This window comes from Chrysochloris asiatica, unplaced genomic scaffold (assembly GCF_000296735.1).
Source record: "Chrysochloris asiatica unplaced genomic scaffold, ChrAsi1.0 scaffold00029, whole genome shotgun sequence".
NCBI lineage: Eukaryota > Metazoa > Chordata > Mammalia > Afrosoricida > Chrysochloridae > Chrysochloris > Chrysochloris asiatica.
In genome coordinates, this window is record NW_006408547.1 from 8,780,782 (window position 1) to 8,794,879 (window position 14,098).

A 14,098-nucleotide genomic window follows, 5' to 3' on the forward strand; every position below is an offset into this window, starting at 1 on the left:
TCCCCAGGTCTTGCCACACTGCTGAATACCTACCTCTTAATAGAGAACTCATTTATATTATATATATGTTTGTATTTCAATCACCCTATTTTTACTTGAAGTTTCATCTCTGTTTCTTCTCTGTTATCTGTTTTTTGCTTGCTTGTTGGTTGTTTTTTATGCTACATGTGTTCTACTAACTTTACTTTTGTTTTCTCCAGTGAAAGGAATCCATTTTGTTTTCATTACATTTTAAAATATTGCTTTATATTTCTTGAAATGTTACCTGAGCCCACATTTCTAAACAGAATCCAATTTAAGTTATATATAATAACTTTTGACTCCTTCCTGGAGAAGGTAAGGAATTTAGCATGCCTTCACATTCCTCATTCTCCCACTTCCTGACATAAAGAACATAAAGATCATTCCCCCAGGAGTCTTAAGAATGAGGACACTCCATAATATAATGTACAATATCCTCAAGGAAACGCTGTATCGTGGAAAACAGATATGAACATTAGGTTACTGTTTCTTCTATTATCCTTGAAAATAAGTAAAGTCAAAGGAAAATTAAAAAAAAAACAACAAAAACGTAGTATCAGACAATTTATAATGAGACTCCTAATATATCTTTCTAGGTGACTCACCACCAGTAATAGTTGAGTTTTGAGTCTATGGACCGTATCTGAGGTACCTGTTTGAAAAACATTTTTGTGTGTGTGATCCAGAATTAGAGGAAAAAAAAAAAAAGAATCAGTAAATGTGATGCTTACTCCAAAGGAGTATACAGTATTTTAGTAAACAGTGTTACATAGACTAAGTAATAGATTATGACTACAAAAAGCAATGACAATTAAGGCCGACATGTTAGACTATTTAGTAGAACGAATGGATTTAATATCATGGTGGGATATTATAGAAAGATAATAGTCTTCTGCTAAGCATAATAGATAGTGAGTGGTAGTGAACTTTTAGTACTCAGGAAGTTCTCTGATCATGTGTTTCCTGAGTTTTTATGTTAGTATAAGAAATCATTTTTCAATTTAGAACTGAGCATAAGGGAAATGTGAAATACTTTTGGGGAAATTGAAAATATCATGAAATATATCTGAAGGAAAGATACTTCCCCTGTAGTTAATAGTGAACAAATGAACTAACCATTTATTTTAAACCGTTTCTGAATGTTAACGTTAGTCTTCACTACAGATATGTTTATAGCTACTTTCATATGTTAGGAGTTATATATGTTTGAATATACAGATTTCTGTAAATATTAGGATTTCATAAAGATTATGAATATAGTATAGCTTCCATACATTCTACTGTTTTCTACATTATTATCATCTAATATTAGTATATGGAGTCCTGTGAGACACTGGAGGATCAGCATTGGATTGATAACCACAAGGTCGGTGGTTCAAACCTACCAGGTGCTCCTTGGAAAATCTATGTAGAGTCTCTATGAGTCAGAACTGACTCTATGGCACTTAACTACAGTATCCGTATGGTTCATTTGTCACAACTTATGAAATAAAACCTATACATTATTGTTAACTAAAGTTCATGGTTGTTTTATATTTCTTAGTTTTTACTAATTGCCTTTTTCTCTTCCAGATATCATTTGTTAAGTGCTGTCAAGTTGGTTCTGACCCACAGCGATCCTATATAGGGTTTCCGAGGCTGTAAATCTTTACAGGAGCAGAAAGCCTCATCTTTCTCCTGCAGAACAGCTGGTAGTTTCGAACTGCTGACCTAGTGGTTCGCAGCCTGATTCATAACCACTACGCTACCAGAGCTCCTCTAGATATCATTTACATTACCATAATTCATTTAGTTGTCATGTCAGTTTAGGATTCTTTCATATCTGGTAGTTAGATTTTCCTTATTATATAGTGCTGCTCTAGCAGAAATATCACAAGAGATGATTTTTACAAACATAAACTTATTATTCTCTCACACCTTGTTGTTGTTGTGAGTGCCATCGAGTCGGTTCTGACCCATAGCAACCCTGTATAGAGTTTCCAAGGAGCAGCTGGTGAGCTTGAACCGCTGACCTTGCAGTTCAAACAGCTTTGCAGTCTGGCACATTAACCGACAGCGCCACACCAGGACAAGTCCAAATTCTCTACACTAACTCAAGGAGAAAGCTTTGTGTCTGTGTCCACTTTGTGGGAATGTTCTTATGTCCTTTCAATATCTTTTGGTCTGGTGTTCCTTGGACATCTCCGTGTGTCTTAGCATCAATCTTCTCTTGGGTCTGGGATGTTCTAAACACAGAGAACCGTGGCCTAAAGAGCACACTCCAGTCCTGGCTTATCTTCTGGATGTCAATTGGTCCCAACTCTCTGTTCATTTCTCTGTCCTTTTATTTCACGTTAGATGAAAGCAGATGCAAGCCACACCCTAGGGTAACTTCCCTTATATTGGATCAGGGTTGTAGCCTGATTAAGAGTGTTGATTCCATGCTAATTTCCTTAAAATTGATTGCCTAATTAAATCAAATAGTATCATGGAGGATAACTACATCATGTCACGTAACAGCCACACCACTGAGCATCTTGGCCTAGCCAAGTTGACACATATTTGAGGGGGAAGTGATGGGGAGGGCACAATTCAATCCATGACAATAACTGCTATAATTTTGATAAACACTGGTCAGGCATATGGTAGATTTGTCCACAAATGGGAATTTTTTGATACTTGTCTCATTGATTACGTGTTCTTGGGTAAAGACCATTCTTAACACATTTATTAATAGCACATACTGTTAACATAATTTATCACCAAAAATGTTAATCTTGAATATCTGGCTGAGCTTGTTTGTCAGGTTTTTCTACAATAAAGTTATTCTTTCCTTTTTCCTCTTTCAAAACTGTACTTTGGACCATGATATGTGGTCCACAGTGAAAGGATGAAGAGTTATGTTCCATCTCCTGGAGAAAGAAGATCTCCATAAATTATCTGAAATTCTTCACATGGAAGATTTCTCGCTTCCATTTTTAAAATGTAGTCATTCAAGTATATAAGTATGTATACATAGATAGTCATTTTATCTATTTTGCTTCTCAAATTATTACAACTTTAGTCTTTTCTGTTCTTTCAATTGAATTCTCTTTCCTTTTGATATGTCATCATCTTGTGTGTATTTTTTTTTCTTTTTGTCACTTATTTATGCTATTAAACTAGAAAATAAATTGAGTCTAGTCATGTGTATTTAAAGCATTAGCCTTAGAATCTACCATTAATCCAAGTAGCCACTGTTGCTTTTATTGAAGAGTAATATTAGAAACTACCTTATTTATCTGTGCTGCTATAATGGAAAAACCAAAAGACGATGGCTTTAACAAACAAAAATTGAATCTATCACAATTTAGTAGCTAAAAGTGTGAATTCATGGCATCAACTTCTGAGGAAGGCATTCTCTTTCTGTTTTCTCATAATTTAAGAGGAAGATCCTTGTCTCCTTTTTAGCATTTGTGTGTCTAGCAATCTTTTGAGATCTCAATATGTCTTGGTATTAATCTTGGAGCTCTGGTAGCGTAGTAGTTATGAATCGGGCTTCCAACCTCAAGGTCTGCAGATCGAAACTACCAGCGGTTCTGTGGAAGAAAGATGAGGCATTCTGCTCCTGTAAAGATTTACAGCCTCGGAAACTGTGTGCAGGGTCACTATGAGTCGGAATTGAGTCCACGGGACTTAACAACAAAAACAACAAGTTATAGGAGGTTCCCAGCATAGAGACCTGGGTCAAAAGGATATGCTTTGCTCCCAGCTGTTCTTTGTGTGTGAAATTAAATTCCTCTCACTCTGCTTCTTTCTCATTTTATGTCTTGTAAGATAAAAGGTGTTGCAGAACACAACCCAGGCAGTCTCCCCATATATCTGATCAGGGTGTTAATAGGATTAAGTATGCTGTAACCTACCCTTAATCCAATTACAACTAGTTTATTGTATCAAATCACAGTGTGGGGGATCGTTGCATAACCACGAAATTACTGCAAATCCTCATCCTTTCAAGTTGACACATATTTTGGATGGACACAATTCAATCCAGGACAAAAACCAAGATTTAGTTACGTGTGCTTATTATTATGAGGGTATCAGAAATTCTAGACGCCCTTACATAGCAAATAAATATATGTATATTGTTAAGTACTTGGGTGAATCCATGTGATAGGTTAGAACTACTGTATAAGGTTTTCTTGGCTGTAATTTTTAAAGGAGCAGATCACAAATTCTTTCCCCTGCAGAGCCACTCAGTTCTGATTCATAGCAACATTGTATAGAGTTTCTGAGGAACAGCTGGTGGGTTTGATCCTGTGATTCTCAGTATAATGCTGATCCTACGGCATCACACCAGGAGTTCAAATATATGTATATACTCCTGTGTAAATCTGTCATGAGCCCTGGTGGCACTGAAGATTACACATTGGGCTGCCAACTGCAAAGTAGGTGGTTCAAATCCACCTGCCATTTTGAGTGAGGAAGAAATATGAGGCTGTCTGGTCCCATAAAGATTTACAGTCATAGAAACCCTATACAGGGTTACTATGGGTTGGCCCAACTCAAAAGCAATTGGTTTGGCTTAGTGTATGTATATACTAAACTAAAGATAAATTCATGCTGATATCTTACTCCAATATTAAATTCCTACTCCAATAGTGAGACAAGCAACTTTCACCATCCATGTTTTAACTGTTTATTTATTCTTACCTTTTATTAGTCTAAAAATTTACTGAGAACAAGTTTATGAATTGTGTTTAAAAAAATGATCTTGAGATGTTTACTTTCAGTTCTGATATATATAAAGAGTTCAGAAGTCATCACTATAGTTTTATACAAGGAAAAGCAGAGCATCTGAAAATTAACACCTTTTTTGAATTTGTCAAAGAATAGAAATCACAGAGCAAACTGTACACAGGGTTTCCGAGGCTGTAAATCTTTATGGGAGCAGACCACCTCGTCTTTCTCCCGCGGAACCGCTGGTAGTTTCGAACTGCTGACCTTGCAGCTCTCAGCCCGATTCGTAACCACTGCGCTACCAGAGCAAACTACCACTCCAAAATCAAAGAGGCCGGCACAACCAGAGAAATGGTTAAGACTGTATTTTCAGAGTAACAGATAAAGCTAGAGGCTTAAACTGGTTGTTGTTGTTGGTTTCTGATGCATAGCAACACCGTATAGGATTTCTGAGGAGCAGCTGGTGGGTTTGACCTGCCAACTTTGTGGCTCACAGTCTGTTGCTGATCTTACAGTGCCACACCACAAGTCCCTTCACAGCCTGATTTGTATCCACTATGCTACCAGAGCCCCTTTTAAATTGGTAGAAGCATTTAATTAATAATGAAAAGAAGCAGTTTTGAAGAATTCTTTTAGTTTAAATATAGCCTAACATGACAGTAAGAACTTCTTAAGGTCTGTAGTCTTAGTGAGACACGCACTTTGTGTGTGTTTTGCCTTCAGAAATTCTATCAGGTTCCCTCTGAATGAAAATCTGAGGAAAAGATCTCAAGACTCTAGGAAGCATGAAGGCAGAGCAATCACTGAAATACACTGAGAGTCTTCCTCATACAAGAAACCTACTCTGCAAAAGAAAAGATTTTGCAGGACCCTTTTCCCAGTGGAAGGACAGGAATTCATTGCCAGCCTTTTTGTCTCATCTATTGTCATTGGTTACCATTTAGGCAATTCTGACTATTTCAACTCCATGTGATAGATTAGAACTACTGCATAAATTTTTCTTGGCCATAATTTTTAAAGAAGCAGATCACAAGTTCTTTCTCCTGCAGAGCTGCTGGATGGATTTGTTTAATTGGGAGAAAGCATAAAAAGCAAGGGTTAGGGCTTCAAGCAAATTGTTTGTGAGCTCTTTAGTCAGGAAAGGGAGTAATGGGGCAGAGGGTAGGGAGCAATGCATACCACAGCAGAAAAACTTGTAAGGACCACAGATCCTAGATGCAGGTCTTCTAAAGGACTGAGACTGTGTTAGAAGATTGTAGAGTATTTCCCCCTCATGTCTCACAACCTCACCAACAGTGTTTCTGTCTCAACGTGTTTGCAATGGTTAAGCGACAGCAGATAAAAGATCTTCAAGAAACAGCTTATATTTGAGGACGAGTAATCCACCAGTTGCTCCTTGGAAATTATACAGAGCATCACTATGAGTTTGAACCGACTTGATGGAACTTAACAACCAACAACAACAAGAAGTATTTAAAGAAAACAAAATCAAGAAAGGAGACAAAAACATGAATGTTAAAACCATTTGAAGTCTCTGGCAATTAAAGCTTCCATAAACATTAAACACAGTCTACCTCCTAAATAACCCAGTGCCATTGAGTCAAGTCTGAATCCTAGTGATCCTACAGATTGGTTACCAACTGGAGCAGACAACCTCATCTCTCTTCCAAGGAGAAGCTGGTGGGTTTTAACTACTGGCTTTGTGGTTAGCAGTCTAGTGCTTATCCTACATGTCACAAAGGATCCTAAACTTTGAGATGGTGATTGTGGTGATGATGTGCCATGGTGATGGGTCTGACTCAGTGACCCTGTATGTGTTTTCTGATGCTGCAGATTTACAGAAGCAGAAAGTCTCATCTTTCTCCCCCAGAACATCTGGTAGTTTGGAACTGCTGATCTAGAGTTTAGCAGTATGACTCTTAACCACTATACTACCAGAGCTCCTTAAATGCTGAGATATTGTTATTATTGTTAAAGTACCATTGAGTCAATTCCAACTTGTAATGACCCTGTATAAGATTTCCAAAAAGTGGCTGGTGAGTTTGAACTGCCAACTTTGCAGTTCAAATTGTCTTGTAGTCTAGCACTTATCCTATAGGTCGTCAAACTCTGACATAGTTTACCAAAAATCCTCACATTAAACACTTACTTAAACCTCAAACCAAAGCCACTGCCATTGAGTTGTTTCTAAATTATTTGTTGTAGTTAAGTGCAGTTCACTCCATTCCAACTCATGTTGTTGTTGTTATTCAAGTGCCTTTGAGTCAGTTCTGACTCAGGAAAATTGTGTAGGGTTTCTGAGGAGCAGCTGATGGGTTTGAACTACCAACCTTGTGGATTAAAGTCCAGTGCTGATCCTACTGTGCCACACCAGGACCGGGAGTCCGTTTCAACGCATAGTGACTCTTTATAGGAATTCTGGGATTGTAAATCTTTACTGAAGCAGATCGTTTCTTCTTTCTCTCATGGAGCAGCTGGTGACTTTAAACTGCCAAATTTAAAGTTAGCAGCCAATGCCTAAACCAAAACACCACCAGGAAACCTAAAAAATGCTAAGGCTCTATTATCTGATAGAATATATATTTGAGTTTTAAAAATACATATGAAGTATTTTAAAGACAAGAAACAAAATATCTCCAGAAACAAACCAATTAGTAGATACATGTGACATTCCATTGGGATAGTCAGACAGGAAATATAAAACAATGAGATTAACATGTTAGGGCTCTAATGAAAAAAAATACAAAACCTCAATGGCATATAAAATTTATTAGTGATATTAGCAGAGAGATGGAAACTCTATGGAAAAAATTAAAAGGAAATGCAACAAATAAAAAATCTTGTAACAACAATAAAGAATGGGCACATCATTAAAATTAACACAACCACAGCAATATCCATGAGCGTGTAGATTGATAAACTGGAACTTTTAATTTATGATAAAAAGAGATAATAATGGAAACATCACAGGGTAGGTCATGCAAGAGTTTGGGGGAAAATTCACAAAGCATAACACACACAGCTGATAAGCAGGATAAGCACTAGACTGCTAGCCACAGTTTTGAGCCCACCAGCCACTCCATGGGAAAAAGATGAGGCTGTTTTTTCCCATAAAGATTAACAGTGGTCATTGAAAATACCATGGCTTGGGTCAGGCACACCTTTGTCCTCAAACTGACACCTTTGCTCTTGAACACTTTAAAGAGGACTTTTGCTGCAGATTTGCCTAATGTAATATGTCATTTGATTTCTTGACTGCTGCTTCCATGAATGCTGATGGTTGATAAATGCAAAATGAAGTCTTTGACAACTTCAATCATTTCTCCAAATATATGAATGTTATTTATTGGTCCAGTGGTGAGGATTTTTGTTTTCACATTGAGATGCAACCCATACTAAAGGCTGTGGTATTTGAGTTTCATCCGTAAATATTTTAAGTCCTCTTTACTTTGAGCAAGCAAGATTATATCATCTGCATACTGCAGGTTGTTAATGAATCTTCTTCCAATCCTGATGCCAAGTTTTCTTCATAAAATCCAGGTTTTTAGATTATTTGCTCAGCATAAAGTTTGACTAAGTATGGTGAAAGAATAAACTCTATCACACGCTTTTCCTAGTTTTAAACCATTTGGTGTTCCCTTGTTCTTTTCAAACAGCTGCCTCTTGGTCTATGTACAGGTTCCTCATGAGCACAATTAAATATACTGAAATACTCCTACTTAGCACTGTTATCCATAGCTTGTCATGATCCACACACTTGAAAGCCTTTTCATAGTCAGTACAATACAGGTAAAGATTTTATGGTATTCTCGCCTTTCAACCAAGATGCATCTGATGTTAGCAATGATATTCCTTGTTTCCCATCCTCTTCTGAATCCAGCTTGAACCTCTGGAAGTTTCCTATCAAAGTATGGTTGCAGCCAATCTTGGATTAGCTTGAGTAAAACTTTACTCACATGGGATATTAATGATATTGTCCGATGATTTCCACATTTCATTGGGTCACCTCTTTGCAATGGGCCCAAGTACAGATCTTTTCCAATCAGTTGGCCAGGTTGTTGTCTTCCAAATTTCTTGGCATAGATGAGTGAGTGTCTCCAGTGACACATCAGTTTGTTGAAAGATTTCAATTTGTATTCCATCAATTCCTGTTGTCTTGTTCTTTGCTAATGCCTTCAATACACCTTGGACTTCTTCCTTCAGGAATATTGGTTCTTGATCATATGCTTCCTCTTGAAATGGTTGAACATCTCCCATTTCTTGTTGTTACAATGTTTCTGTGTATTCCTTCCATCTTCTTTGGATGCGTTCAGCATTGTTCAATAATTTGACCATAGACTCCTTCAATAGAGCAAGTCAAAGTTTGAATTGTTTCTTGGGTTCCATTAGCTTAAGAAATGCTGAGTGTTATTTCCCTTTTGGTTTCTAACTCCAGATCTTTGCACATTTTGTTATAATATTTGACTTTGTCTTCTCAAGTTGACCTTTGAAATTTTCTGTTCAACTCTTGTACCTCACTTCATCCGTTTGGTTTAGCATATCTATGCTGGAAAGCAAGTTTTAGAGTCCTTTGGACATCCATTTTGGTGTTTTCTTTCTTTCTTGTCTTCTTCCTGTATGATGTTTTTGATGTCATCTCAAAATTCTTCTGTTCTTTGGTATTTAGTGTCTAATGCATCAAATCTATTCTTGAGATGATCTCTAAATTCAGGCGTGTTATGTTCATGGTCATGTTTTGGCTCTTGTGGACTTGTTTTAATTTTTTTTCAGCTTCAGCCTGAATTTGCATATAAGCAATTGATGGTCTGTTTCACAGTCTGCCTCTAGCCTTGTTTTGTCTGTTGATATGGAACTTTTTCACCATCTCTTTCCACAGATGTAGTCAATTTGATTTCTGTGTATTCCATCCTGTGAGATCCATGTGTATACTCATCTTTTATGTTGTTTAAAGAAGGTATTTGCAATGAACAAGTCATTCATTGGTTTTACAAGATGCTATCATGTGATCTCCAGCATTGGTTTTATCACTAAGGCCATATTTTCCAAACACTGATCCTTCCTCTTTGTTTACAACCTTTACATTCCAATTTAGGAATTATCAGTACATCTTGATTGCATGTTTGATCAATTTCAGACTGAAGAAGTTGGTAGAATTTTTCTATTTCATCATCACTGGCTTTAGTGTTTGGTGCACAGATTTGAATAATAGTGGTATTAATGGTCTGCCTAGTAGGTATACAAGAAGCTCTTGGCAGTGTAGTGTTTGTGAACCTTAAGGTCAGTAGTTCGAAACTACCAGTTCCTCCACGGGAAAAAGATGAGGCTTTCTGCTCCTGTAAATATTTACAGCCTTAGAAATGCTGTACAGGATCGCTATGGGTCAGAACCAATTCGACAGCACTTAACAACAACAACAGTAGATGTTTGGATATTAAACTATCACAATGTTGTACTTCATGACAGATCTTGGTATGTTCTTCTTGATGAATGCAATGCCATTCCTCTTCAATTTGTAATCCCAATCTAGTAATCCATGTTATTGTCAGATTGAAAATGGCCAATACCAGTACATTTCAACTCACTAATTCTTAGGATATCAGTGTTTATGCATTCTATTTCATTTTGACAGTTTCCAATTTTCCTAGATTCATACTTCTTACATTCCATGTTCTGATTGTTAATGTATGTTTACAGCTGTTTCTCCTCATTTTGAATTGTGCTAAATCAGCAAATGAAGGTCCTGAGGGCCTTAATTCATTTTTTTCCTCACTGTATAGGGTTTATAAGGAGCAACTGGTGAGCTTGAACCTGCGTTGCAATTTAAATTGGCCTTGCAGTCCAGACCATTATCCCACAGCATCACACCAGAAATAAATACCTAAATAAATATTTAGAGGTTGAACAATACACATCTAAATAGCATATGGATTAGAAAACAGATTTTAAGATGATTAAAGTGTATATTTAAAACTGTGTATGAAAATAAAATTATTGCTTATGAAAATTTATGAGATCTAGCAAAAACAGTTTTTAGAGACAGTTTTTTAGCATGGAATGTGTGCAATTAATGACATAAGCTTTTTCTTTAGGAAACTTGACAAAGATATTTAAGGCTAAAGGAACCAGGAGAATATAAATAATAATGATGAAAGCAGAAGTCAATGTAATTGAAAACTGAAAAAAAACAATTAAAAAAATCAATGAAACCAAAGCTATTTATTTGAAAAGTTCAATAATATTTATAAATGTCTAGGCATGTTAATCAAGAACAAAAGATAGAAGACATATTATCAATATCATAAATTATTCCATAAATGTTAAAGGGGAAAATAAAGGCATCATATGGACAACTCAATGCCACAAATTAGGATACTTTAGAATAGAATACAAATCACCACAAAATGGGTGGCATAAAACAGCATAAATTGATTAGTTCATAGTTTTGGAGTCAAAAAGTCAAAATGTAGGGTGTCGGCAGGGCCACTGTCTTCAAAACAGATGTTTTTTCAAAGGCTCTAGAGATTGGTCCTTTCTGTGTCTCTGGTGAAACCAGGCGGTACATGGCTTGTGGCAACGTAATTTGCTGTCTCCATCTTCACATGGTCTCCTTTCCTTTTTTGTCTCGGTCTCTCTTCTATTAAAGAGGGTGAGTCAAAATGTATCCACACTCTGTTTGTATTAAAATGCTTGTCAACGTCCACAATTGATGACAACTTTGAGTGTGCATGTGAAGTGATTTTGTCAAATAGACAAGTGACAGTGGATTATGTGACAAATATTTGCAAATGAGAGCTAGCTCTGCCTATGCAATAATTCCTGACAGACTTGGGGTCTGAAAAGTTTGTGAACCAAGTTGGGTACCAGAACAACTCATGGAAGAGATAAACAGAAGCATTTGGGCATCTGAAAACAAAATTTGGACCAATACTTGAAGGCTGGTTAAAAATTGCTTTAAAATAATCATTACTGGTGACAAGACATGGACTCATCACTATGAGCATAAGAGTAAACAGCAGAATATGGAATGGAAAACAGCTTCCTCAATCACCCACCGAGAAAAAGTTCAATAGTCAACAGTGTTCCTTACACTGAGACACTCACTAAAGAACTGAAGCCTAAACTCCAGATTAAATGCAGAGGGTGGCTATCCAAGGACTGTGTGACATGCATGGCCCACCTCTCTGCCCACACTGCTGACACTCAACAAAAACTTGGTTTTGAGGTGTGACAGCATCCTTCCTATAGTCCTGATCTTGTTCCATTGGACTTTCACCTGTTTGGACCCTGAAAGCAGTCCTTTGAGGATGAAGATTCCCTTCTGATGAAGAAATGAAGACAATGGTACCTATGGGGCTTGAAGCTCAGCCTAAAATATTTTTAATAAGGGAATACAAATGCTTAATGACAGACAAAGTTATTGAAAGAAAGGAGATTATGTCAAACACTGATGTATTTGTCTTATCTAAAAGTTGAATAAATACATTGTACAACTAGAGTGAGAATAGTTTTTACTCATCCTGATAGTAAAATAAGATTTTGATGTGCATTGCAAAATATCACTTATTTATTATAACAATGGTATATACCTCAAATTTTAAATATAATAGGCTTTAAAGGAGTAGGTTCATAACTAAAAGTTCATAAATTGCATGATTGTTTATCCTGTAGGAACTGCCTGTGTCTCTTTGTAGTAAGCTGTAGGAATCCCTGGGTAGTAAAATGATTAAAATAAATTCTACAGCCAAAGTGCAGATAATTTTTGACTCACCATTGCCTTTTTTATAAGGACAACATCCATGTCATAGTGGAATGTATTATCCTCAAATAACATCTAATTAAACAATTATATTTGCAATGGCCTATTTCCAAGTAAAGTCACATCACAAGTACCTGAGATAAGAATATAAAAATATATTTGTATAGTACATAATTCAATCCATAACAATTTTCCAAATGGTCTTCAAAATTTCATGCTCTTTTTAACAAGTAAAATGCATTCATTGCCTCCCAACATCCCCAAATCTGTTAACAAATTCCAGGATTACTTTACATCCCAAAGCTCATCTAATTCTAAGCAACTCAAAAAGTCCCAAATTTTATCTTTAAATTATCAGTTAGTTATGAGTAAGACTCTGGCTAAAATATAATCTGGTGTAAAATTCCTCTCCATTTACTTCCAAAATACGATGGTGAAACTTCACACGATACAGTCACCATCTAACAAAAGGAGAGAGCTTCTTAATTAAGACTTATATTCAGGTATTGTTTTATAAAAGAAGCTCTAGTAGCATAGTGGTTATGAATCAGGCTGTGAACTGCAAGGTCAGCAGTTCAAAACTACCAGCTGTTCTGTGGGAGAAAGAGGAGGCTTTCTGCTCCCGTAAAGATTTACATCCTCAGAAACCCTGTATGGGGTTGCTATGAGTCAGACCCAACTCCAAAGCACATAACCACCACTACTGTATTATAAAATAAAAGAGTAACATGTTTGATTATGTAAAAATAAAGCATTACATGGAAAGATATCCTAAAAACAATATCAATAAATACCCAATAAATTATAGAAAAAGAAATCTAATACAGAGTTTAGCTAGGATGTAAAATTTCATAATAAACAGAGCTTTTAAAAAGAGGAAGTAAGCTTTACAATAATAAAATTGGAAGAGGCCATATAAAGATAATTTGCAGAAGAAAAAAATCCAAATGTCCCTCTAAGTATATTAAAAGAAGTTCTAACTTTCATGTGGTCATATAAATGAGTAATAGATTAGCAATTTGATAGCATTACACTAAGACATTTTTTATTGTGAAGTTGTAGAAAATAAACTATAGATAGATTCAAGGGCCTGATTATAAATATTTTTCTATAAAATTACAAATCATTATTTACAAAAAATATCATTGAAATATTTCCAACATAAATAGGAAGTGTGGAAACATCAATGTGCTTTTGAAAATTGATATTGAAAATGTTAAAGACCATTTGCATGCTTCTTTTTATGTTCTTGACCAAGATAGGAAATAGAGGAGAAAAACCAGACACACAGATTTGGAGGTACATGATATATTTATGGGTTGGATATAAATTTTGGTCAAATTGCGGGGTAAAATGGTCACTAAGAAGATGCATATATTTATAAGAGGTAAATGGGTTGAATGAAGTTCAAACTTATCAGAATATATAAATGGCACTCAATAGCCAAAGTGTATCATTGCTCAGGAACCAATTTAGAGCACAATGATGGGATTTAAAGCTGTGTTCAATAAAGTATGAGCTAGTGCTTAGGAGCTCTGGTAGCGTAGTGGTTACGAATCGGGCTGCGAACCTTAAGGTCAGCGGTTCGAAACTACCAGCTGCTCCGCGGGAGAAAGATGAGGC